Raw genomic sequence first — 25,564 nt, 5'->3', positions numbered from 1 at the left:
AATCTGCTCTTTAGGGCATTTTTTGTTACAGATTCTTAGACATATAAGGTGCTCATCTTTTATACTTGCAACAATAAAGGAAAATCTTTTCTTTTGGCAAATGTTTATATGCAATGTGCACTTTTTTCAGTTGGAAAAGACAAACTGGAAGAAATGTGCATAGATACTTTCAGTTCCTGTCATGTCACTTCCCATTGTGTACATCATGGTCCCCCCTATTCTTTTTTTAAGGACTGGAGTCCTGAGTTTAAAATTATCTGATATTTTATCAGGAATGATAAATTACATATGTTTGTGTATTGGCAAGAAGGAGTGGCTAAGATAAGTGAAAAGTGAGCAGCATTTGTTTTGAAATGGAGTTCACGCATTTCATATTTCCTCTTGACAGGTGTACTTCATGAGCCGACTTGAACCATTATATACATTTCTCTGTGAGCTGCAAAGAAGTTGCAAAACCTGACCGCATCGACATTGCAGCTGGATAGAGAATACAATGCATCTAATTCACAAAGGCAGTCCTTTTGTATTTGTGAAGCTTCCTACTTTAACTGGCACTGAATATGCAACAATCTTCTGTACATTTGGTCCCTTCATTTTGGTTAAAGCTGCTTTATTTCTGGTTTATATGTTTAAAATAAAGATGCTATATTAATTACAATGAAGAGAAATGAAAGCATAGAATACATTTAAAATGGTGCTTTATTTGTTTTTTTAATAAGTGTGCTTTTTGAAGTTTGGAACATGGTTTATTAAATAAAGCAACTATTCGACTTCATATTCAGCTTCAGCCGAATAGTTGACAAACTATTCGGTATTCGGCCGAATACTAAATATGCTATTCTGTACAGCCCTAGTATAGATGTATATTTGGGTGTGATAAATATTAGTATTGTTGCTTTATGTATATGTTTTTGTAATTAGAAGGCTACAAAATGTTCTGTTGTCCCCCGTGCTTCTGGGTTTTGTTGATGCTACCTGCTGTCCGCAGACTTTCATACTGTCTGCGGACTCTAAGGCTGGTACATTGGGGATGAGTATAATATTAGGAAAAAGATAGGGTGCACTTTTAAACACCTATGAAATTCGGTGACAAAACTTGGTTAAAGGGACGTTATGGCTAAATTGCACTAATAAAAACCTATGAAATTCATTATGTGTCGCTGTTCAGGATCAACAGTGACCCGCCAAATGGAAGGTCAATGGCCGTCACTTCATGGAAAGATCTATTTTCAGGGGCAATTATCCTGCACCTTCTGCAAACACCAACAATGGATCTAGGGACAATGAGCGGGACGGCACAGTCAGAAACCTTTGTGGGACTTGAAAAACATGGCTTTCCACAGCTTGCAGCAACAAATATATAGGCAGCCAAGCTATTAAAGTAGTTTACTCACATCAGATGGAGAGGTCCTGAAGGATAGACCTGTGTCGACATCCTTGCCTTGTGCATGGGTTGCATGCTGAGTCTGTAGTACATATAGACAAATGTTCATGCAAGGTCTCGCAATGTATGCATCTCTGCACACAGTCGATCTTCGTGGTAGACACAGGTACACACATACTTGCAACGTTCCTGCCTGTAGCCCACTAGTATCATTTAGAGGAGCAGCTGGTTGTCCAAGGATCCTCTTTCAGATCCCTTCTGTGCAAAATAATGACAGGATAGAGCATCCTGCCCATATTCATAGTTATCCGCTGAAGGACTCATGTCCCCCACACAATTTGTAAGGAGGCATCCACTGTCTGGCTACCTTTCCACTAATCAGTTGAAATAAGCTACAATAAACAGTGTTCAACCCATAACCCACAATGTCATTGTTTTGTTCCAGGATGTAGGCATGCCATGTCAGCTGTGTACTCAAATGCATGGCACCTAATACCCTACTGCCCACCCCCCACACCTAACCTACAGGGATACCATCCACTTTACCTTTCAATGTGCACGCCATGGATCGACCTATTCCTTAGCAAAACATATCAATGCCTACAAATTACACTTCCAGAAGCTGCATGACCTGAAGTGGACACACTGCTTCCATCACAGCACTATGCACCTGATATACACATGTGCATCATGACACAATCACACAGACAAGCCATGCCAATGGCATAGATTGGGAAATGAGAATGCATGACACAAGTGTGAAGCCTTACAATGGCATTGCAAAAGACACACATGCATTGGTCATGTGCAGGGTCCGGGTCGACATCGATCCACCCGCCCCTAACTACATAGGTGCAAAGTACACACCCATGAGAAATTGCATACAAGTCGTGGATGGCAAATGATGTTCTGTATTGAAAAGTGCATCACAGTGTTCAAAACAATGAGGGAAAAGGTGCACAGGAACATGGCCAGGGAATACATAAATAAAAGGGTGAGTGAAGGTAAATGAAACTGAGGGTCAACTGGGCAAAATAAACATACATAAACTAAACAATATACAGTGCACACTTTCCAGGGAAGGTGAAATGTGATGAACACAATAGGGTACATAAAAATGAAAGAAACATTTAAAATAAATCACAGGTCACCATATGACCCCTTGGAATGACTGTGCCCACAATTACCACATCAACCTCCTCCCTCTTCTTTCACATTGCCATGCAGTGGCCACTGGCTTGGCAAGATAGAGGACAAGGAGAAGCAGGGGCCTGCTGTGTATATCTGCTGGCCACCCCTGGGTGTAGAAAGAATTAAAGATTTCGAGAGCAGAAGGGACCTACTACTACCGCTGCTGCTGGAATCTGATTAACCACTCACCTCAGGTGCCACCCCATAATCCTAGACTTTTGCCATTATTTGTCTGTGCATAAATCTGTGCCATTCTTCAGCCACCCTTGTCAAAAAAGTCTGGACACGCCACTGCCTCTGAGGCAAAGGGGCTATCTGTGTCTGAGACCGATTTTGTTTGATGGTACAGACAGCATCCTTCATCACCCTAAATTCCCCTCTGACCATCCTAAATTCTGCTCTTAGCCCTGGAACCTCTTCCCTCAAAGTGTCCTGTTCCTGTAACTGTCTCTCACCTGCTTCTTTCACCTCCTTTGCCACCTTTTGTAGGACCCTTGGCAACTGTTGGTGGAAGTCCACACTGGCACCTCCTTGTGTGGGGACCTTTAGCCATGATGACATCTGGCTGCAACAAGTGGTCGCTGAGGTTGGCACACTAACTCCAAATAGGTGGCTGAGCTGCAACCAGCACATGGCGCAAGTGGGTAGCCCAATGGGCCCCTGTGTTGGCCCCTCTCCTGCAGGTGTAGCAAGAAATGGATGTGCCCCATGCAGGGCAGAAGGAGTGGTACACTCACTGGACACTCGTGCTGGCCCAAGCTCTGGAAGGGAAGCTGGCCTCATGCAGCTAGCTGGGGACACACAGATGAGTGGTGGTGGGAAAAGTGGAGCAGGAGCAGGAACATGAGCCACAGCAGGCAGAACTACAGTAGATCCTAATGGGGCTCCATGGCCCTGCATACCCTGACTGCTGCTCCTGTACCTCCTCAAGCATCACCTGGGCGTCCACCTCTAACAACTGCACCTCTGCCATTCTCCTCCTTTTGTGTGTCCTGCGGGCTGGTCACCGCTCTGACACACTGACGCCGTCATGGGCCATGTGGACACAGAGGCTGAAAGAGAGAAGAAAGGGACGCATGCACACATCAAGGGGCGTACATTACAAACACCTGGAGCACACATTATGTCTAGACAGACAACAGATGCCAGACACATTAGCACATGCGGATACCAAGCCACATCTAGCATGCTTTGGGGGTGCAGTGAATATGCATGTGGCACACACATCGGGGGAACAAAAGGCATGATAAGAGCATCAACGACATAAGGACATAGGAGAACACCTAGCAGGCTTCTGCATGGGACTGATGATGCATACCACCCTCTGCTAGTTTTAAGGAAATCATGGTGGAAACAGTAAAGACAAACACACGTGATCACAGTTCAAGAGTGTTTATTAAACTGTATGCAGGTTGAAAAAATGCCTAATCTAAACTTAAATCTATAAATCAAAGATGGGAGCAAGTGTTCACAATCAAATGAAAATAAGACTGTCCTTGTGGCATTGTGTCAAATAAAAAGGGGCTATACTAAGAAATCTATTGCCAAACCTTACAACTAATACAAAAGGTGTGGGATGGTTTTAACGAAAAGAAAGAAGTGTTCATAAATAATATGTCAGGATGTAGTGGCTTGGGTCATCCTTCCCCACGTTTTGAGCATGGTGTAAGGTGGGTTATTGGAGCATAGCACACACTCAAGCTTTCCCAGCATGAGTCAACAGTTTCACTTGCTGCTATCAAGACCCCAAGTATCGTTTCCCTTGAAAGTCTCTTGCCTTCGATGGCCTGACCTATTCAATAACAAAACAAATGTTCCTTCAACAAAATGAAAGTTCATTTTCCTGGTTTTACTTAGAGTGATGATTCTTCACCTCTGTGACCCTCTCTTCTGGGTGTTGACCCTTGTTCCTCCTGGTCTTGGGTGATCAGTATTCACCCCTCAGATCTCCCTATTCTTGGTTTGGATCCTAAAACAGTTCCTTTCAATGTCAAGTCCTTCGGTGGGATGTTTACTGGTTCCGAGGGCCATATGAAAAATGATCTAACAAACACAAAGTTCTGTTTTATGTATTCCTCGGATGATGGTTTCAACCTTGGGGTCCCCCTCTTCTGGGCGAAGACCCTTTCTCTACTTTCAGCATCCCTCCACCGGGTTCACTCTGGCTTTTCTTGTGTTTATGGACTCACCCCGGGATCTCCCTCATTCGGGCTGGACCCTTCTCTAATATCAATGTCTTTTTGAACAGCTCATAGTGGACATCCTTCAGCCGGGTTCACGTTTGTCAGCTGTTTCTTGGGACTTTTGACTTGCCCCCTTCTCATCAACATCCATCGGTCGGGTTCACTCTTGCACATTCCTAATGACTCGCGGGAATCACTTCTCTTGCTTTCTCAAGTTAGTAGATCAAAGACTTTCAACTGTACGGGGATTTTGCTTGACCTCCTGTATGACCATTTTTTACCTAACTTGGAGGCTCTCCTATGACCTTCTGCTTTCTGTAGTTTTCTTGGAGCAGCATGCTCGTGTTACCTGTCCCTATTTGCAGCTGGTCTCCCCTTCACACTGTTACAGTTCTTTAAACGTCTTTTCACTTTGCCACATTCATTCACTACAGCCCAGTTCTCATTGGCTCTCCCCAAGACTCACTGGCTCTGATGAATCGCTTAGTTTTCTTTTCATTCGAGTCAAGGCCAGTACCACGGTAGCAGGAGTTTCCCTCTCCGCTGCTTATCAGCGTTGACACGCTCCGTGTACCATTGACATCTGTTGCAGCACACTTGGGCTATTTTCCTCGGTCTTACGATTCTCTCCGCAGAGGTTTCGGGGGTCTGCAGGGGAAACAGCAAAGTCATGCCTCACCCATGTCACTCTATCGATATTTGCTGGCTTTGTTCTCCTCTAGAACTGCCGGGTCTGGATACCTGTCTCGTCATGCGGTCTTCCTTGCTTGTCCTGTGCTGTCTTGCTCTACCTTTTATCCCTGTGGAGAAAAGAAAGGCTGTCAGGTGTGTGTGATTTTGGTCCATTGCCTAACTTTGCCTGACCCTGGTATTGGGACATGTCAGGTGGACACTTTTAACATTAGTCCATTTTTGATCATAAAATAAAAAAGGGGGTTTATGGGATTGGTAGTGTTTTATCTGAGTCGGTTGGAAATGCATGAAATAATAATCAGAAGGACGGGAAAGAGAATAACTGGGAGCATTTGGGTAGGATTTGTCGAATGAGTAAGAGAGTTTGTGGGAACTGTAGTTGTTGGTCACTTTTGACTGGGAGTTCGGAAAATGATAATCAGAGGGATGGGATTGGTAGGGATTATGATGCAAACAAGGATAGCTGGGCTCATGAACTGAACAGAGGGGATTGTTGGAGATACAGTTTCCCATGGCAGTGAGGATTGGTTTCTTAAAGGGTTTACCGTAGGTGGATGTTTTGCTGTTTTTGGCTTTGGGTAAGGGCGATTCAATGGGTGTATGGGATGATGAGTGGGAATACCTTATAAAAGCTTCAGGGACTATGTTCCCCTCACTATCCTGCCTGTGATGGTACTGCATGTCACTGGGGTATTCCCCTGAGCATAACCCGGGGTTCCCCTACCCAGGTGATCCTCCCCCACTGGTCCACCCACAGGAACTTGATCCAACAGCAATGACTGTGTCCTAGCCACCTGAAAAAGGGATTCCTGGACTCTACATAGGGAATTTCCCTTAGGTTTCTTACATAGTTCTGTGCACAAATATGCAGGAGGACCTGGAGTTCCAGGGAGCTGATGCTGACCCACAGCATGGGCTAGGATGGATCCTCTGGCCCTGCCTCCAACAACTTTCATGCCATCTCAGGTCATCACAGTGCGTATTGACCTCTTTCGCGTTGCGCTGATAGACCCCAAGTGCACTGATTTGGCGTGCAATCTTTGCTCAGGACATGGCCCATGTTGTTATCTCAATGTGCAGCGAGCTCCAGGTGCTGAGGTACACATACTTCATGAGCACCTCTGCCTCCATGACCTCCACCTCCTGTTGGGTGAAGTTGTGTTTTCACAACCTCAGAGGTGGAATGGAGGAGTCATTCTACGTCGGCCTGGCTGCATTCACGGGTTCCACACATGTACTGGGAGTGATGCATGGAGGGAGCTTGGACTCTCCCATGCACGCACGGTGGAATCCACACACATGCACATGCACAAGAGCTACCGAAGCAGCATTGCCATGTTTGTGTGCCACCTGTTTGTGCCACTTTTACTTGGAATCAGTGGTTTGTGGTACACACATTGAACAGACAGGACAGTGCCATTTACTGTGCGACCTGTGCACATTCTGGGGACAGATTGAAACTTTCAGTCAGGAATGTGATGCAGTGTACATGCATGGGAACTTGTGTGATACTTCATAACTTGAATGTGCTGGTGGTGGCCCGCTTGTATGTATGTGCCATGTGTTCCTATGAGTCGTGAAATTGAGCGGCACCTGTCCTTGATGAGTGGTGTGCATCGGTCATGATCCACTAGTGTGTATGCTTGCTGTGCCACTACTAACAGTCAGCACCCACTCAGTGGGCCTACTGTTAGTAGTGGTTGTGTGTGTTACCTTCGACTGCGAATGTCATGACAGAGGCAGGATAATGGATGATCACAATCATGACATTTCCATTGAGTGGCATCAAGTGTTGAAGTGTTTACTGAGGCCTGAACTACCAAATGTCTGTGAATCATGCCTGAACACCTTGTGGCTGAGACGTTGTGTTCCTGACACATGTTAGTGTGGCTTTGCCGTAATATGTGTAAATTGTGTGCCATGTCAATATGCCAAGACTGGCATCTCCATGTATGCACACATGTCATGGAGCTGACACTGGTAAGTATGTCACACGTGAAATGTGACTATCGGTTGTATGTTTATGTATTTATTTATTTATTTTAATTTTTATAACGCGCCGCATGCCCGTAGGTCTCAGGGCGCACACAAAGACAAGACAGAACGGACAACCTGTTGTGCAACCTTGCATTTCTCTTCATCACCTGAACTGAACGGCAGCACCATCTAGTCACTACTGCTTGTGGCATTGCACTTGGTCTGCCAGTGTGCGTAAGCCAATAATGTGTATGTGCGTGATGCTGTACATGTGGCAGTGGGGGATGTGCAGGCATGTGTGTGATGCCGTGGTGCTGGGGGGTGTTTCAGGATTTGGTGGTACATGTGACAGGAGGGGGAGAGGTGGTATGAGGAGGAAGAGCGTGGTGTAATAGGAGAGGAAGGAGGTGAGTCTGAGGTGGGAGTCAGTGGCCATTTCCTAGGCCTCCCACATCACTGTTTGGCGTGCAGCTCAGACTGGGATGCCTCAGAGGCAAGGGATGCCATGGAGGGCAAGCTGTCATCCTCCACAATGGTTTGGCTACTTCCAGGCTGAGTGGCACTCCAGTGAGTACTTGGCCTGTAGGCATCCTGTGCCATATGAGGTGCGTTGCCAGTCACCTGCACGTTCCTGTCCACTAACTAGGGTCTCCTTCTCTACATGCTGTGCCTCACCAACAGCATATCAAATCTTCCTGTCACTCTCAGGTGTTCCTCAGTTGTGGTCTCCATGGCGGTGACCAGCCTGAAAAAGTCTCGCCATATTTCTTTGCCAGTATTGTTAATGGCATCACAACAGCTGGACAAGCCTGCAAGTTCCTGCGTAATCTTGTGCTCTACCTCAGCCACTGTCTTGACCTTCAGCCACTGAGACTGATGCAATTCCCTAAGCCACTTGGGCGGCTCCACCCCTGATGGTCCCATAGGCTGCGAGGGTGGTTGTGTAGACTGAGGGTATTGTCGTCTGGCAGCAGCGTCTTGGGCAGAGGTACTTGAGCACTGCACTTTGAGTCACTGTGTTAGGAGTAATGGAGTGTGAATCTGAGGTGCATGGAGTCTGCGCTGCTGCTGTCCTCAGAAAATTACTCTACCTGCATGTGGGGCATGCTGTCCTCTACCAGCCCGTCTGGAGTTGCCTCCTCTGCAGACAGGGCGATTCAAAGGTCTAAGCACCTGTGTCCTGATTCGTCATGGCAGTCCTCCTGTGTGGGGGAGATGTGATCCCACCCAGTCTTCCTCCTTCTTGGTCTCCTCATTGACCACGCTCCAGACAGCCAGCTGTTTTACTCCCTCCTTCCTGCTTTCAGAGTGTTCTGCAGGGGCCCCTCCCTCTGTAGTCATGGCTGCAAAGTGGAAAGAAAAGGAGACATAATAGTCTGTGGCATAGAAACAATGTGTGCAAATAAGTGACATTACTGTTGTAACAGGTTGCTATATCTTAGCATGTATGTGGCCCTCATGCCTCTTCCCATTGCACCGTTAACCCACTGTCATCATCCATGTATAATTGACCCCCATGGATGAATTTGTGCAGCATCGCGATGTGTCACATGTTTGTGTGTGATGGTATGTTGGCAACCCCATGACTCATTGCATTTAGTTCTCATGTGGCTTGACATTGGACAGTTTTTGAGTCTGTTGGGGCGTGGGTCATGTATGGCATGGCTTGATTGGTGGTGGTTTTGTGGTTCATGTAGGGGAGGTGAGATATATTGGTGGTTGGCAGGGCAAATGTGGCACATGTGGCATGGTAGAATGTTCTTTTTGGGTGTATCTGAGATGTTTATTTGACTTGGTTGTGTGTTTGCTGCTTGGTGTCAGTGATGCATGTGCCTGGGTGTTGTCTTTTTCTGTGAAGGATGCTGACTTGTTTATGGAATGGGAATGGGTGTACTATGGACATCTGGGTCCATGTTCATGTGTGGCGGTGGCACTGTGCTGTGTCCTTTGTGTCGTTGGATGCTTTGGGGTACTTACAACAGGTTCATGGCCTGTGTGTGTACATGTTGTGTTCCCTTTGTGCCAGTTGTATTCATGGTTCAGATGTTGTGCGGGTGGTGAGTTGGGGATGTGAGTAGTTGCGGGGAGATGAAGTGCTTATTGCAGAAGCCTGTGCCTTTCACTGTGCCTTGTAAGCCAGTGCACACCTCCTCTGAAATCAGGGTCAGGGTCTTCTCTTACCTGGGCATCGGTCACAACCCAGGGCCTGGCGGTTCTCTTCCAAAAGCTTGCGTAATGTTGTACTCAGTGTATTTGAGTTTCACCCACTGCTTCTCGTCCAAACACTTCTCTGTTATGGCCCCCCAAGTTCATTTCTCCATTGCCGAGACATTGATTTGCTCCATGAGTCTGAGCCAGTTTGTGTGCCGCTGGCTCTGTGTGGTGCAGTGTCCAAGCATCTGGAGCATGTGGGTCTGATGACTGTGGATGAACTCCACCATCAGGTCAACCTCACCTTCGTTGAAGTTCATCTTGCGCCATGGCTCCTTCGCAGCTTCCATCTCACTCGACAACACAAACATTACAACAATTGTAGCCACTGGTGTGATAGTATTGGTTATCAGAAGTGGAGGTGGACATATTTCATGATGTTTATGTGTGCATTATTCTGTTTTGTAGTGTCATCCATGTGTACGTCATTGGTTGAGTGCGTGCGCAAGTGTTCTGACTACCATGTGATGAGGGCTACATCATTTTCCAAGTGTGCACCTTTTTTTCTGATTAAGGAGCAACAAGGTATTGATGGAGTCTATGTTTGGTCATGTCGTTGGCTGCATTTTGTGTATTTGTGTCTTGGTACGTGTCGGAATGTGTCTGTGTCACTGTGCGATATCTGTCCTGTCAGTGTATGTATTGCTTTGTGTTGGCCATGTTGACATAGTCGGAGGAGTTCTGACATTGATTTGATATTTAGTGGATATTCCGCTGTTCCATGGCGTAATGTACATGTCGAGAAGTCTGACATGTAAAGTGCACGTATCAATGGCGTGCTTTCTGCTACATTCCTGCTTTTCTGGGTCCTGTTGTGTGGGCATTTCTGCAGGTGTGTCCTGTTATTTGTGGGCATGTCAGTGGATGTGTGATTACTTTTGGTGGGTGTGTCGGTAGTGGTTCCCAATCTTTTTGAGGTGTGTCAGTGGGTGTGTTCCAGTTTTGACAGGCATGTCAGTGGTGTTATGTGTCTTGGTGAGTGTGAAGGCCTGAGAGTGTAAATTTGAGGATATTTATGAAACACACACATATCTTGGGTGATGTGCATAGAGTGTCATAAATGAAACCATGAATTTGATGGTGTAAGTGTTGTGCACAATGCTTTCCATGTTCACTTGCTCTGGCAAGTTGCAGCAGTAGGATTTTAACATCTAGGGCAATTTTGGGACATTTGCCTATTTCTTAGTGAATCAGGTGTGACTTATGTCCGAATTTGGGCAAGTTCTAAGATCAGCTAGATTTCTGTGTCTGACTTTCCATGTAACCTATGCACAAAAAAGAAGCAGTTAGTAAGTTGGGGCCATATACATATAGCCTGAAACTGTTTGACCATGTAGAGAGACAGTATGAGGATATGCGTATGAAAATGTGAGTAAGCCTGTGTGATATTGCCTGAGAAGCAATGACAACACAAGTCAGAGTTTCTGAATGTGTGTGTCTAACAGAGAGTTAGACTGTTAGTAAGTAAGGCTGAGTGTGTGTGTTTATGTTTTTATGGGTTTGTATGAGAGTGTACGTGTGTGAACAAAGAGAGCTACTTATTGTACATACCTCTTAATGTGCAGGACTGATAAAGCGCAAACTATGCCCCAAAAACATCAATGCGCTAAGGAAGAGCAATTTTACAGAACAAGAAACCACAGCCTAAGGAGCAGTGAGAGAACTGAAAAGATGGGTCTTTAGTATCTTCTTAAAGGCATAGTATACAGTCTGAGCTCTCAGATAGAATGGCAAGGCATTCCATAAAGTGGGGGCCAGTACCGTAAAGGATTGGCCACCCAAACCCTTTCAACGAAATTTAGGAATGTTCAACAAGATGTTCAACCAATGAAGCTGGAGAAGCGGAGCAGCAGAAGTGGTCAGTCGCGTAACATGGAGAGCAAGTCAGGCCGCCACATTCTGGAGAACTTGAAGTCTCTGAATGCGATGCTTTGTAAAGCTACTGTCGATCTTAATGTATATTATGTTGCCAAGTTCATCCACCTGCATGAATCGAAAGACCAGGGTGAGTTCATTAGTCAGTAGCCAGCACAAACAAAGCGTCAAGGTCCCAATGTACACTGTGACCTTACCTGGATCATTAAGGCAAGTGGAGATGTTCTGTCATCTGCAGTTAATAGGTTAATAGGAGACAATTTAATAGTAGCACAATACACTGTGCAGCGGACCTAATTAGCACCGACATTTTATGAGGAGCTATTAACCAACTAATTATATGTTTCTATGTTGGACGATTTTGTTTGTTTTATATCATCAATTGGCTGTTTTAACCTCTTTCTATTTATCCATGTACTGTGTATGTCTTGTTGCTAGTGATTTTTATCTGTAGTATCAATACGTTTTGGTCACTCTTGCATATTTTCTATATTGGTATTCATGTTCTTTGTAGTGCTGAAGACTTAAGTTGAATAAAGATTACACAAACTGATTGTTTTTAACTGATATTCAGTGCAATGAGCAAATGTAAGTCAAGTGACCGAAGGCATTCTTGGTTGAGGCATTTCTATTTCACCGTAACACAGTCACAACTGTAATTAAGCAATTACCTCTCAGCAGGTTTTAAATATAACATGGTCAGGCCAGAGTTTGATGTTACTGCTTGCTAGAGCTAGCTCAAAGAGATCCGAGGATGATGTGTATTGGGTGGAGAGGCCAGGCAATGGGTAGTAATGTTTATAGTGATTTGAAAGTCAGGCCCCTACCTGTCCACCATAGGTCAACTCACCTACCAACATTGTTATGACATTTTCTACTTCTGCCACACCTATATGCTACCTAGCCAAACTCTCACACTCACTTCCCTATTAACTATGGCAACACCCCACCTCAATCTACCCACAGAAAGGGATTTGACCAGAATGATGTACACACAACTGGCACCCCAACAGTCTGTTCCCATTTCCAAACCCAACCTAATCTGGCCTGTCCTACTGATCTAAGGAACTATAGATTAGGCACTAGACCAACATATGGCCACCAGCCCCCTAGCCTCTGCAAGACTGAGCCAACCCACAGCAGGTGCAACAAGCACAATAGGAAACCTAGCTGTAATACAACTCCTAGGACCAAATATTCTGAAACCTTGTCCAGTAATGTCCATACCATTGAAAGTCCAAAAGTAATACACAACCTTAAGGGAGGCCTCATTAACGCTAGATCCCTAATAGCCCACGCCTCTGAAATTGCTGACATTATTACCTGCAACCAACTTGACTTCCTAGCAGTTACTGAAACCTGGCTGCCCAAAGCTGCTGGCCCAGCCTTAATGCTTGCCATATCCCCGAACTGTGTCATCTTTAGAAAAGACATAGAAACCTCATAAGAAGGTGGCAAAGCCTTTATATGTAGAGATAACCTTATCATCAAAGAAATAGATAGTATTACTATGCTATCAGCAGAATACTCTCACTAAAACTAGAAATCTCCCCCTCACGCACAATCATGATACACCTCATCTATAGACCTCTGGGTCCACCAGGCACCTTCGAGGAAGACTTACCCACTCTCTTAAACACCAATGCCAAACCAGGAACTCAAATCATCCTATTAGGTGATTTCAACTTAGGTTACAATGACCTTAAAGACACTAATGCCTCTTCCATAGCCAACACCATTTCAGAAGCAGGCCTCACCCTACAGAATAACAGCCCCATGCATTCCAAAGGCCGCACACTGGACTGGGTCACAGACATTAATTGTGTATCCATCATAATGGCAATTGAACCGTGCTTTTGTACTGACCACTATCTGATCTCATTGACCATTTCTGATCTTCCCCAACATAAATCTTCCAAACGATATGCTCATCCTGCCCTCACACAATGCAAAAAATATATAACACTATCTAACCTCCTCCCGCTGATTCAACCTATCACCAACCACTCTAGCCTGATCACCAACCCTAATGATCTAGCTGACCTGTACAACAACACCATCAACTTAGCGATAGACGCCATTGCGCCACTCAAGCTTACCAAATCCAAACCCCTCGCCCATCTTAACACATGGTTCACCCAACGCTAAACGCCCTACTTAAGGAGAAACGACATGCAGAAGCCTGCTAGAGAAAAAATCCTTCTCCCGACAATAAAAACCTCCTTACCACCCTCACCAACAGTTACAAAGAGCAAATCATTCAGGCAAAAAAAGAGACTTTCAATGACAGAATCAATAAAGCGAACTCTAACCCTAAGGAAATCTTCTCCATCCTGAGAGAACTAGAATCTCCCATTGCTCCTATACATCCTTGCGTCAAAGACAAAACATGGTGTACAAACATTCAAAATGCCCTAAGCAACAAAATCACAATGCTACAAGATAAAATAGCAGCTAAAAAATCCTCCCTCCACAACATTGCCCTCTCTACGCAAAAAACCATGCTGCGGGAACTTGCCACATACCAAACCTTTCAACCAATTCAGCTTTAGAGCCATTTCTATTCAGGAAACTAAGAATATCATTATGTCTCTCAAACCTTCCTGATGCCTTGGTGACACATGCCCAGCCCCTATCATCAATTGGGCTGTACATGAACTAGCCCCTTCGTCACCTCATTTATCAACAAACCTTGGATACTACCCCTCCTAAAAAAAGCCAACCTGGACCCAAGCATCCCAACAAACTATAGGCCTATGACAACTGTCCCGTTCCTCCTCAAAATCCTAGATAAAGCAGCATATCTAACGATCCAATCCTACCTGGAGATCAACAATCAACAATCAACTAGGGAATAGGGACTAGACAATCAGGTTTTAGACCGTGATATGGAACTGAAACGGCCCTCCTTGATCTCAAAAACCAACTAGATGAGCGTAAAGACAGAGGTGACATCTCAATTCTCCTACTCCTAGATCCATCCGCCGCTTTTTATCTGGTTGATCATAAGGTTCTTTGCAACCACCTTCAATCGGTGGCCAACTTCTCCACACAAGCTACAGCGTGGATAACCTCATTCTTGGATAGGAGAACCATAAGTGTCTTCTCAACCACTTCAGCAGCAGTCCCCAACACCTGTGGAGTCCCCCAAGGGTCTTGTGTTTCCCCCACTTTGCACAATATTTTTTCAAAGCCTTTCTTTGATATATTGGACAAACTAGCGGTCTCATACATGGATGACATGCAAATCCTTATCCCAATCCAAAGTGACGATGAAAATGATACTAACCTCATAAAGTCTACCAAATTATCCAAACGTGGATGGCCACACATGGCCTATGTCTTAACGATGACAAGACCGAGCTTTTAATCATCGACTCCACCAACAAACTTAACAAACTGTCCCATCTCTACAACTCCATCATTATTGATGGTATCAAAATCAAGGTAGCTAAGGAAGTTAAAACTTTAGGATTCTACTTAGATGCAGCCCTCACCCTTGACAAGCAAGTAAATGCCACTGCATCAGCAAACAGCTACACATGCAAACTTATTCATGCATGCAAAGCTTTCCTATCCATAGCCTGTTGTACCACCACAGTGCAAGCCCTCATCCTTTCCAACTAGACTACTGCAATGCACTGTATCTAGGCACTAGCAAACACAATACCAACAAACTCCAAACCTTGCAGAACAATGCCCTCAGAAGAGCATTAGGCATTCCTAAAGGGCAACACATATCAGACCATAGAAGAGCCGTCAACTGGCTTGCCATCAATGACCGGATCAAGCTCAAAACTCTTAACATTACACATAACTGTATGAATAACAAAGCACCTGCATACCTCACCGACAAATTCACCAAGCACACCTCTGAACGTCCTATTAGAAGAGCCCAGGCAAATAGCATCAAAATCCCCAATTTTGAATTGAAAAGAACTGGAGGGTCTAGCTTCCCAGTACTAGCTGCTCACCTCTGGAACTCCATCCCAGACTCACTTAGACCTACTCCTTCCTTTCAAAGCCAATGTCAAACTCTGCCTCCAATCTAATGACTGTTAGCCTCAACTGTACGCACCTGATCACTATGTATACTTAATGTAAATATTTTGAAATAGTAACTCCTTTCCTTTTCGCTGAAAACCATGCGACAATGTAATAAAATATCTGATGTATATGTCTTCCTGTAACATAAGCAATGTATACTAATTATGTACTTGTAACTAAGAATTTGCAAGCGCCCAGTTGCCCGGTGCACTCTATAAATAAATAAACAATACAATACAATACAATAGTTTACACCATACACAAGGACTGTTGTATGGTGCACCGTGCCTTTGATGGCCTGGGGCCTGAATACATCCAGGGAAATTCCCCCACTCCAATCCCAGTCCGTATTTCTTGTTGTGGTTCCCCGTTTCAGATTGACGGATACTGGCAGACGTGGCTTTTTGGTTGCTGCCGCTAAGGCATGGAACGCACTTCCTCTCGCACTGCGTAAGGCTGTTGACCATTTTACCTTTCGGCGTCTGCTGAAAACATTTGTGTTTTAATTCTGGTGTTAAGCTACTCTGCTCACGTGTTAGCGCCATGGTGCCTTCGGGCGTTTGTGCGCTCTATAAATTTGCATAGCATAACAACAGGAAGTCAATGGGTAGGTACATAATAAAAAAAAAACACGAACATGCTATATGCCCAGAGTCCACATAAAAAAAAAACACCAACATGCTATATGCCCAGAGTCACGTCATCACCCTCCTAGCTGTACTCCATGAAATAGTTGTGGCTTATAGATGACACTTACGTGCCACATAGTAAGCAAAATTGAAGCCTAAAAAGCTGCAAGGCTTATCAAGTCAAGTGGAAACATTTCCATTAAATAGAAATGTTAAGATTGCTGCGAGCATTATCTCAGCCGGCAGTGGATGCAGGTAGAACTGATTGTGCTGGAGGAAGGCGTCCTGAAGTGCTGACCCCCTGCCTGCGACCCAGCTGCCAACCACTGACAAAGGCGGTGGAGTATGTAAGATCTGATATGAAAAGATGTGCCATGACTTCCAATATGGCAAGCAAAGCTGCGACACACCACCATCTGAAAACACAAAACGCGAGGACTCCAATTGAAGAGCGCTTCTCAGCACTGCAGGTGCCAGCTCGCATACGCCTCTGAGAAGCCACTTGGAATTCTAGAGCGCCTTCGCCAACTTAATAAAAGTGTCTTAGGGACTAATGAATTATTTAAAGACTGCATAAAGCAAATGTAACCTATGCATTTAAAGTAGGACAATCCACTTGAAGCCATCATTCCACAGACTGCATCCATCTTGGCAGCCCTGTATTCATATATCGGTATTTTGTTTGTCTAAACTGAATGAATTTAAAATAAAAATATCGTCATTTAATTTAGCTCATTCCTTCATTGTAGAAACAGTATTATTGATCAGAGCTTTCTGCAAGCGACCTAGACTCTGGAGTGAATTTAAAATGAATGCATTTTGAACAAAAGGAGAGATGAACATATTTTACTACCCAGGGCCTTTCAAGCATCGTGGGTACAAAATGAAGTGCGCCTCATTTCAGAGCTGGCTGTTAGTTTTATACGCGTGTCAATCAAAACACGAGATGCGCATGGCAGTACAGCAGACACATGCAACCTGCAACTCTTCAGATGTTCTGTGCTATGACGCCCACAATCCCTCGCTAAGACACCCACAATCCCTCCCATTGGCCAGGCTGGCTAGGGATGATGAAGATGTCGTCCGTAACATCTGGAGAGTCATATGTTGCAGGCCCTTTGCATTCAGGTGTGCCGTTTAAGTATTCCTGTGGCATGCCCCACAAGGATGGTGTGTTGTCATGCAAGACAGTCTGAATCTGCGCAACAACCTTCACGTGACTAGTAAACAGTAGTTATTTGAGGCAACATTACATTTTGTAAAGTCTGCATGACATCTGCTCTACACTAATTGGCATCAGCATTACGATTCCCAGCCTCTGCTTCTGCAGATACTTCACACTGTTTGATGGCCATCAGTGAATTTAAGACTGGAAGGTAATTATAGCAAGTTCAGGAAACTATTGAAAACTCATCTTTTCCAATAACTTTCTGACTCTACAGGGCCTCCTTAGGTATATATATGACTAACTTGTTCCTCGCAAACCAACATTGGTTTATCTTACCCTCTTAATATGCTACTTCTCCTCTCAGGATGTCTCTGCGCCCTGATGCCTGCGGGCTGTCGGCGCGTTACAAACACATAGAAATAGAAATAGAAAATAGAAATAGAAATTCCAGCTTCTCAACCCACTGTGCTGGTTTACACTCTCACTAATCCCTTTATCAATTGGGAAGAATCCAGAAACAGGACAACTGTGTTTTATGCTTGAGCTTATCAGCTATTGACAATGCTCTGGCTAGCGTTGTGTGTGAATCACAGCAGTACACTACAGCAGCTATCTTTTCCTTTGTAAATAAAGATGCACTTATCATTTAAAAAAAAAAATAATAATAATATGCTCTTAATGTCCGTCTGAAATACATGCAACATAAATCTGACATGCTAGTAGAAATCCTATCAGTATAAGTGGGCCTGCTCCGAGTTCATTCCGTAATATTGAATTAGGAATGTGTGCATCAGCACATCAATGCATGCATCATACTTCTTAATATTGAGGATGCTCTCTTTGCCCCTGCATTGTGGTCCACATTTGAGAGTGACAGCTGGGTATGTCTGTTAGGGTGTGCATATATTGCTGTGGGCCATGTCGAAGAGGAGGACCTAAAGTTGTGCAAATCTCTAAATGTGGGCTCCTGGTGTATGAGGCCTTTTTTATGGAAGAGATGTGGTATACAGTAATGGCAAAGACAGATACTGTAAGATCAAATAACTAAGAACAACCCCTGCTGCCCTCTAGATAATGTTTGAATCACTGATGCTCCCATGTACTTGAATGTGTGCACTGCTTCCCAAGTAGGATCAGGAGATATAATAAGTCAAAGGCCAGTACTAGCTTTGCCCACTGGGTCACCTTCAGTCCAAACATTTACTGTAGGTAAATGCAGTCCCAACTTGTATAATTTATTGGATGAGGGGCTATGTCAGAAAGGGAATAGTGTCTCTGAGTCAATGTGTGGGTCAGCGTATGTGGGAGTGGTGGGTGTGTCAAGTTGTAAGTATGTGAGTTAATTATAAATAATTGAATGTCTATATTGCATGCATCAGAGATTATATTGGTTCATGCTAAAGCACCACAGCCATTACACGATTACTCTAACATGGAAAAGTGCAATACTGATTCTCAACAAAAAAAACAGCCTCCACTCACTCTTCTCATCAAGCTACCGCCCAATCTTCAATACCCGATTCATTGCCAAACTAATTGACCGTGCAGCAAATCAGCACCTTGACCTTTTCAAACAAGCCAACAGTCTCCTCGACTCAGCCCAATCGGAGTTCTGCCCCATGCGTGGAACAGAACATTCTCTGACTTCCATCGGGGACAACCTAAAATGAACTGCCGACTCAGAAGTATGTGCCACACCAATCCTCCTGGATCTGTCCGCAGCCTTTGATACAATGAACCACACAATACGGAGGAACAGGCTTCTCACCCTAGACATTATAGACTCAGCCCTTAATTGGATCAGCTCCTTTATTTCCAATCACTCACACATGTGTCTCCTTCCATTTTCTCCTCCACCCCCTGCCCAGTTACAAAAGATGTGCTGCAAAGAGCCTCCCTTTCACCACTCCTTTTGAACCTCTACTTAATCCCATTGCCAGCTCACATCCCCATACAACCTTACCTGGTACAACTACGCAGACGATACATAGATCATTTCCATGCCTCCCAACCTCACATCTTTTCTCTCGGACATCGACCATTGGATGAGTAACAACAACTAAAAAACAGGCATTAAAGTACCAACCCTCAAAGGGACCTCATAATCAGGCAGTAAGGGTTAACGGTCACCGGTACCATTACTGGTGACCGTTAACCCTTACCGCCTTCCGTGTAATGAGGCACTATATCTTTCACTGATGAAGGCATAGTGTGTTCAACCCCTGGGGATACATTATATACATTTGAGGGAAAGTGTATTAGCCTTTGCAGTAAAGAAATCCTTAAGGCGAGTCCCTCTAGATGAAGAAGTGTTATTGTATGGAGTCAATGTTTTGAAGAAATATTATAAAATTAATCTCACATTAAGGGAAAATAGTGACACCTGAAAGAGCAGAAGCCATTATGAGAACCATACAGCCGAACATAGTGAGACACATGCATCAATTTCTGGGTCTATGAAATTATTGCAGGGCCTGGGTCTTTGACTACAGTACATATATTCGACCACTTTTAAAAGCGCTTAAAGAGGCACAGGTGGCTAAAACTAAAGTAGTGTGGACAGAAGACATGACAGAAGCATTTAATGAATTAAACAATGCAATTAGTACAGCTCCTATATTAGGGATTCCAAATTACAGTGCAGAATTTTTCTTATTTTCCCATTCAAGTTGAGAAGTAATGACAGCAGGCCATACACAGAAAACGACATTAGGACACAGTCATAAACAATTCGCTTATTACAATGGGATTTTACATCCAGTTATGAAAGGACATTATCCCTGTGAACAGTCTTTAGCAGCTGCTGTCTTTGCCTTAGACAAGGCTTTAAGTATAACTATGGGATGTTCATTAACTCTATTTGTAGAACATGCATTATTTGCAATTGTAGAGAAACGCAAAAGTATGTTGACCACTCAAAGAGCATTGGGCTATAGCTGAACCAGTGGGAGAAGATGATGATGTGCATGATTGTGTTACATATACCAAATGTTATAATGATATTCCCCATGTTAGAGTGAATGCTTTAGGAAGAGGGGAAGTGGTTTCATTGGTGGTTCATCTAAAATTGCCCAACGTACTGGGGTGAGGTATTCAGGATCGGCAGTAGTAAGGATGACCGGAGAGGGCACATTTCATGTCTTAATGAGCAGACGATTACCACCAACCTATTCAGCACAGGCTGCAGAATTATCTGTGCTTATTGATGCACCACAAAGTTTTGAGGATGAAGCAGTGACGGTGTACTCTGACTCTGCCTATGTGACGTCAACACTTTAGACAAGCCTAGCACGTTGGAAGAGGAGGGGCTTTGATCCTCACAGACAGCACATCAGTGCAGCATGCTATTAGGAAAAGTCATTGAAGCCTTTAGCTTTGCAGCAACCATAGCCATCATGAAATGTGCAGCACATTCAAAAAGAACAGACTTTATCTCTTGCGGGAACTAAGCCACAGACTTGTAGGCCAAATGTGCTGCATATTACTCAACCATGTATGAAGATGAATTAAATGATTTGAAGAACGTGGCAGGGTGATGCAGGTTGCTTAAAGAAGGATTTAATTTGATGTTCATTGTACAGTTAATTGAGATACAATGACGAGCATCACAAGAAGAAAAGGGGCAATGAAAAAAGCAGGGGTGTTCTTTATCCACCACTAAGAGACAGGACAGCACAGGAAAGCCTCTAGCATTTATGAGAATAGCATTTAAGCAGTTCCACTATCCCGCGCATCTACTATAGCAGAAGACTGGTTTTTACCGAATCTCTGCAAAGATGTTGCACAGATTATTGCAAATTGTATTGTGTGCCAGAAATTCAAGGCAGGGCACACCCTGTGAACGATGAGAGGAGTAATCCCCAGACCTAATGGTCTCTTCCAACATTGTCAAATAGATTATGTGGATATGTTGCAAACAAGTAATGGTAATCAATACATGATAGTTGTAGTTTATCCCTATCCTATTCCAGATGGATTAAAGCAGCTCCATGCACGCATCCTGATGCTGCATGCAGTGCTAGGTTTTTAGTCTGCAAGATGGAGGGCATGCAAAGTTTTGCAATCTGATAATGCACCCTATTTTGTGACTGAACTTTAAAAAAATATAGACTCACTTTTAGGTATTAAGCATAGGTTTGCGTTGGCCTTTCACCAACAAGATAGTGGGGTATGTGAGATATTAAATGAACATCTGAAGGAAAGGATAGCAAAAATCACTTTGAAGAAGAGATTACTGCACTGCCTAAACCTTGCATTATTTGCACTATGAAATCAATGTGGTTCAGATCACCATTTAATGCCCCATGAGCTGGTGACTGGATGCTGAATGAGAACTCCTCTCACCTCCCAACAAGGGCAAATACAGATGCCCACAGGTGATGAGATGCATTATTATTTGAAAACAATGACTCAAATTGTTTCTTTTATTTCTCAACAGATCAAGCTTCAACAAGAGGGGTAAAACTTAAGTAAAGAAAACAATTTGCCTGTTAATTTGGAAGATGCATTAAAGACATTGCCAGGGGCTAGTATGCAAGTTTGTGCTTACCTGGAGTACCCCTCGATTTGAAGGCCCCCATTAACTGGAGGACATAAGGCCGACTGCTGTTGAATTGAACGAAAGAAGGGCATGGACCCACCTGCATGACATCAACCCCTATAAAGGTGATGCAACATTGACCTCTCCTGCACCTGACCACAGTGAAGCAAGTACCCACAGTGAAGCAAGTGTCCACAGTGAAGCAAGAGAAGAACAACAAAGAATGGCCATGTAATCAATGTTCAAAAATGTGGACAAAGAAAGCAAAACATGTTTAGATAAGGGTAGATTTATGGATTCATTCATCTGCAGTAATCTTGGAACACTTACCAGTTGTGCATACATTCTTACTTGATGTTCTTTCCTGTATCCTTCTGTCTTATCCAACTTTAACACAAAGAACTTCAAACATTGTGACATTTTTTGGAGATCCAAAGAATGTCTTCATCATTTAAAAAAATTGGTGGCTATCATTTTACTTGTAATAAGCTTATGACTTACAGTTAAAACGATAAGAATTGATATATTAAAAAAAAAGTGGTAACTATGGAAAAGTTCCAAGAAATGAGAACTTTAGCTCCACGAAAAAGATGTACCAAATGAAAAATAATTATTGGAGCTTAATGTAGCATTTTGATCATAACTACTATCCTTATAACGTTGGCATTTACACATGTTATAAGCAGCAAGGAGCCAGAAAATAAGACATCACCCACTAATCTCATTATTCATGTTGACCCATTTAACAACCCAAGAACCGCATTATGTTCTGACTTTAAACAACCCTTTTCCAGTGTAAAGAGAGATGCTGAGGTAGATAATAAAAGTATCAACACATAAATCAGCTCTTTTGGCAAATAACTTATGGTATCAGCCCACACAGGTTTAGCTGCATCCAACATAGGAGGTGTAACTTTACACAGACTACTGCTCCTCCCAGTAGGATACCAAAACACATTGGAATACTACAAATTATCAGCAGAAGCTGCTAATGAAGCACACTGACAGATGAAGTAAGCATTGTTTCCAACCGCATTGTGGCTTTAATTCATCTCAGAATGCAAGAAGTCCTAAACACTGACTACAAAGAACTGCTTTGAAGAAAAGATGTTGTTGTTTCTGCATACCTCTTACAATTAACACCAGTAAAAGGTCAAACTATTTTCAAAACATTAGACACAAACAATGTTGTAACACACTCAGCAGCATTGGAAATGTAAATCTATGGCAACCTTTTTGCTACAGAGAACTATTCAAAACATGAGGCAGTCTGCATATCTCACCTATGCTACCATTTTAAAAAGCATTGTAACTGTCCTGCTTACTAAAGATGCAAAATCCACCTTAAGTACTAGACTAATCCATAAGCTATATGGGCAAAACACATCTGCTTCTGATGTCAAGAAACAATGAACTCAACAAAAATATAAAATGCATGTCCTTAATGACCCTTACAAGCTATAGTCAATTCAACAATACAATTTCAAAAAAGGACATGCAAGCCATACTGCATATCAGCTCCACAGACGAACTAGAAGTGCACAACATGACACTTGCTATATGTCAACAAGCAACATCACAACTAAATAGCTTAGAAAAATGTATCTCCAACATAGAGTAATTCTAAAAAGTAACCTTGGCGTAGAACAAGGTTTAGTCAATGGTGCAATTGGTACAGTTGTTGGCATCCAAACATATCCAGATGACAACAACATTCAGTTTGTTAACATTCACTTTGACAAACTTGCAGAAGTTAAAGAAATAGGCTGCAACAATAGCACGTGTACTTCTTTTTAACCCCTTAAGTGCCAAGGACGAGATATCTGTTCCTTGCCAAGGACGAGATAGCTTGTCCTTTTTGGCACCTTGTTTTGTAATCCAACCCATGGGCTATGTGAGGGGGAGGTCGCCCCTCACTGCCAGGGGCTGGATTACCTTCAATTTCACGTCGCATGCGTAATACACGCCGGCGTGAAAGTGAAAGTAATTTTCACAGCGGCAGGCATTTCGGGCTGCCGTGGTGAAAATGAAAGGTGAGTCTCCACCTTTCTCCCCCTCAATCTCTGGCTGTATTTCAAGACAGAGATCGAGGGAGGCATCATTGGAAAGGGAAGAATTTACCCTTTCCAACAATACCTTTTGTGAAAGCATTGCTGATCGCGGATTGGGCGCAGAGCGCTCAATCCGCACCCAGCAATGCCCACTAGAAACCAGGGATCTGTCTGAGAAGTGGGGTGGGGGGTAGGGGCTGCTTACAGTAAGCAGCCCTCTTCCCCCTGCCCCCCAAAGCATGGGGCACATATGTGCAGAACCCTGTGGGCAGATGGCTGATCATCTGCCCCCAGGGAGGGGGACAAATTGAAAAACTAAAAGAAAAAAAAAATGTGATGGGGTGGGGCTGGGTGGGTCACTAGCACCAGGGATGTTTTATTCATGAAAGGGTGGTGGCCCTCCCCCTCCCACACCAAGTGGAAAGGGGGCTACCCCTTGTAGCCCTCCCTGGGGGCAGACTTCTGCCCCCAGACAGGAGTACATGAGGTGGCCCCCCATCCAATTGGAGGGGGGCACCAGGAATAAGTGTGCCTGCCCCCCAAACGATGGGGCCTGCAGGTTAGGGCCCACATGGGGTCAGATGGCTGATCATCTGCCCCCTGGGAAGGGGCCAAAATGAAAAAAAAAAAAACAGAAGGAAGATTTGGGTGGGAGAGGGGGGGCCTCTAGCCACCAGGGAGATTTTTCTATGGAAAAGGGGGGTGGCCTTCTCCCCCTCACCCTAAGGGGAAATGGGGGCACCACTTGTAGCCCTCCCTAGAGGCAGATATCTGCTCCTAGGAAGGGGCATCTGACCCCTGGGAGGGCCGAATGAGATGTCTCTCTGCATTTGGTGTGCGGGGGAGGGGGTCACCGCCCTATTACATTAGAACATTACCTCCTGGCAGTTTAGGGTGTCCTCAGCCCCCCCTTAAAGTGCAGACTGCCATTTTCAATGTTTTTCTTTGTTCACCAAACTTTCCTTGGCGCAGAGGGACACATTGGTGTGCCAATCTGGCCCCAGGGTGCCCAAACCTCACTGCAACACCCACTTGGGGTGAGAAGGGAGAGTGCCACCAAAAATTGTGGGACAGGCCCCCCAGTGGGTGGGGCAGTAAGGTTAGGGCATTCTGGGGCCAGATTGGTACACTATTGGGCCCATCTGCGCCAAAGGGAGTAGGGTTACCAAAGGAAAAGAGTGAAAATGGTGAACCACATTTTAGGGGGGGGCTGCTGTGGAGCACCTCAAACTGACGGGGAATGTTCTAATGGGAAGGGGTGGTGAACCCCCCCCTCTCACAATGGAGTGGGGGCCATGTCCTGCAGCCCTCCCTGGGGGCAGATTTCTGCTCCTAGGAAGGGACACTTGAGCCCAAGGAGGAGTGCAGGACAGCCCCCCCTTATCTGCCCCCAGAGAGGGCTACATGAGATGCGCTGCTCCTCCAATTGGGGTGAGGGTGGAGAGGTGCACCCCCCTTCACATTACAAAATTCCCCAGCGGTGTAGGGTGCCCCTCAGACCCCCTAAAGTGCAGCCTGCCATTTTCAATGTTTTTCATTGGTGTGCCAATCTGCCCCCAGGGTGCCCAAACTCTACTTCCCCACCCACTGGGGGGCCTGTCTAATGTTTTGGGGT

The sequence above is a fragment of the Ambystoma mexicanum genome, chromosome 5q, assembly GCF_040938575.1.
Source record: "Ambystoma mexicanum isolate Mex_15411 chromosome 5q, UKY_AmexF1_1, whole genome shotgun sequence".
In the NCBI taxonomy this organism is placed as follows: domain Eukaryota; kingdom Metazoa; phylum Chordata; class Amphibia; order Caudata; family Ambystomatidae; genus Ambystoma; species Ambystoma mexicanum.
The sequence above is the reverse complement of the archived record's forward strand: the minus strand, read 5'-3'. Positions refer to the sequence as shown.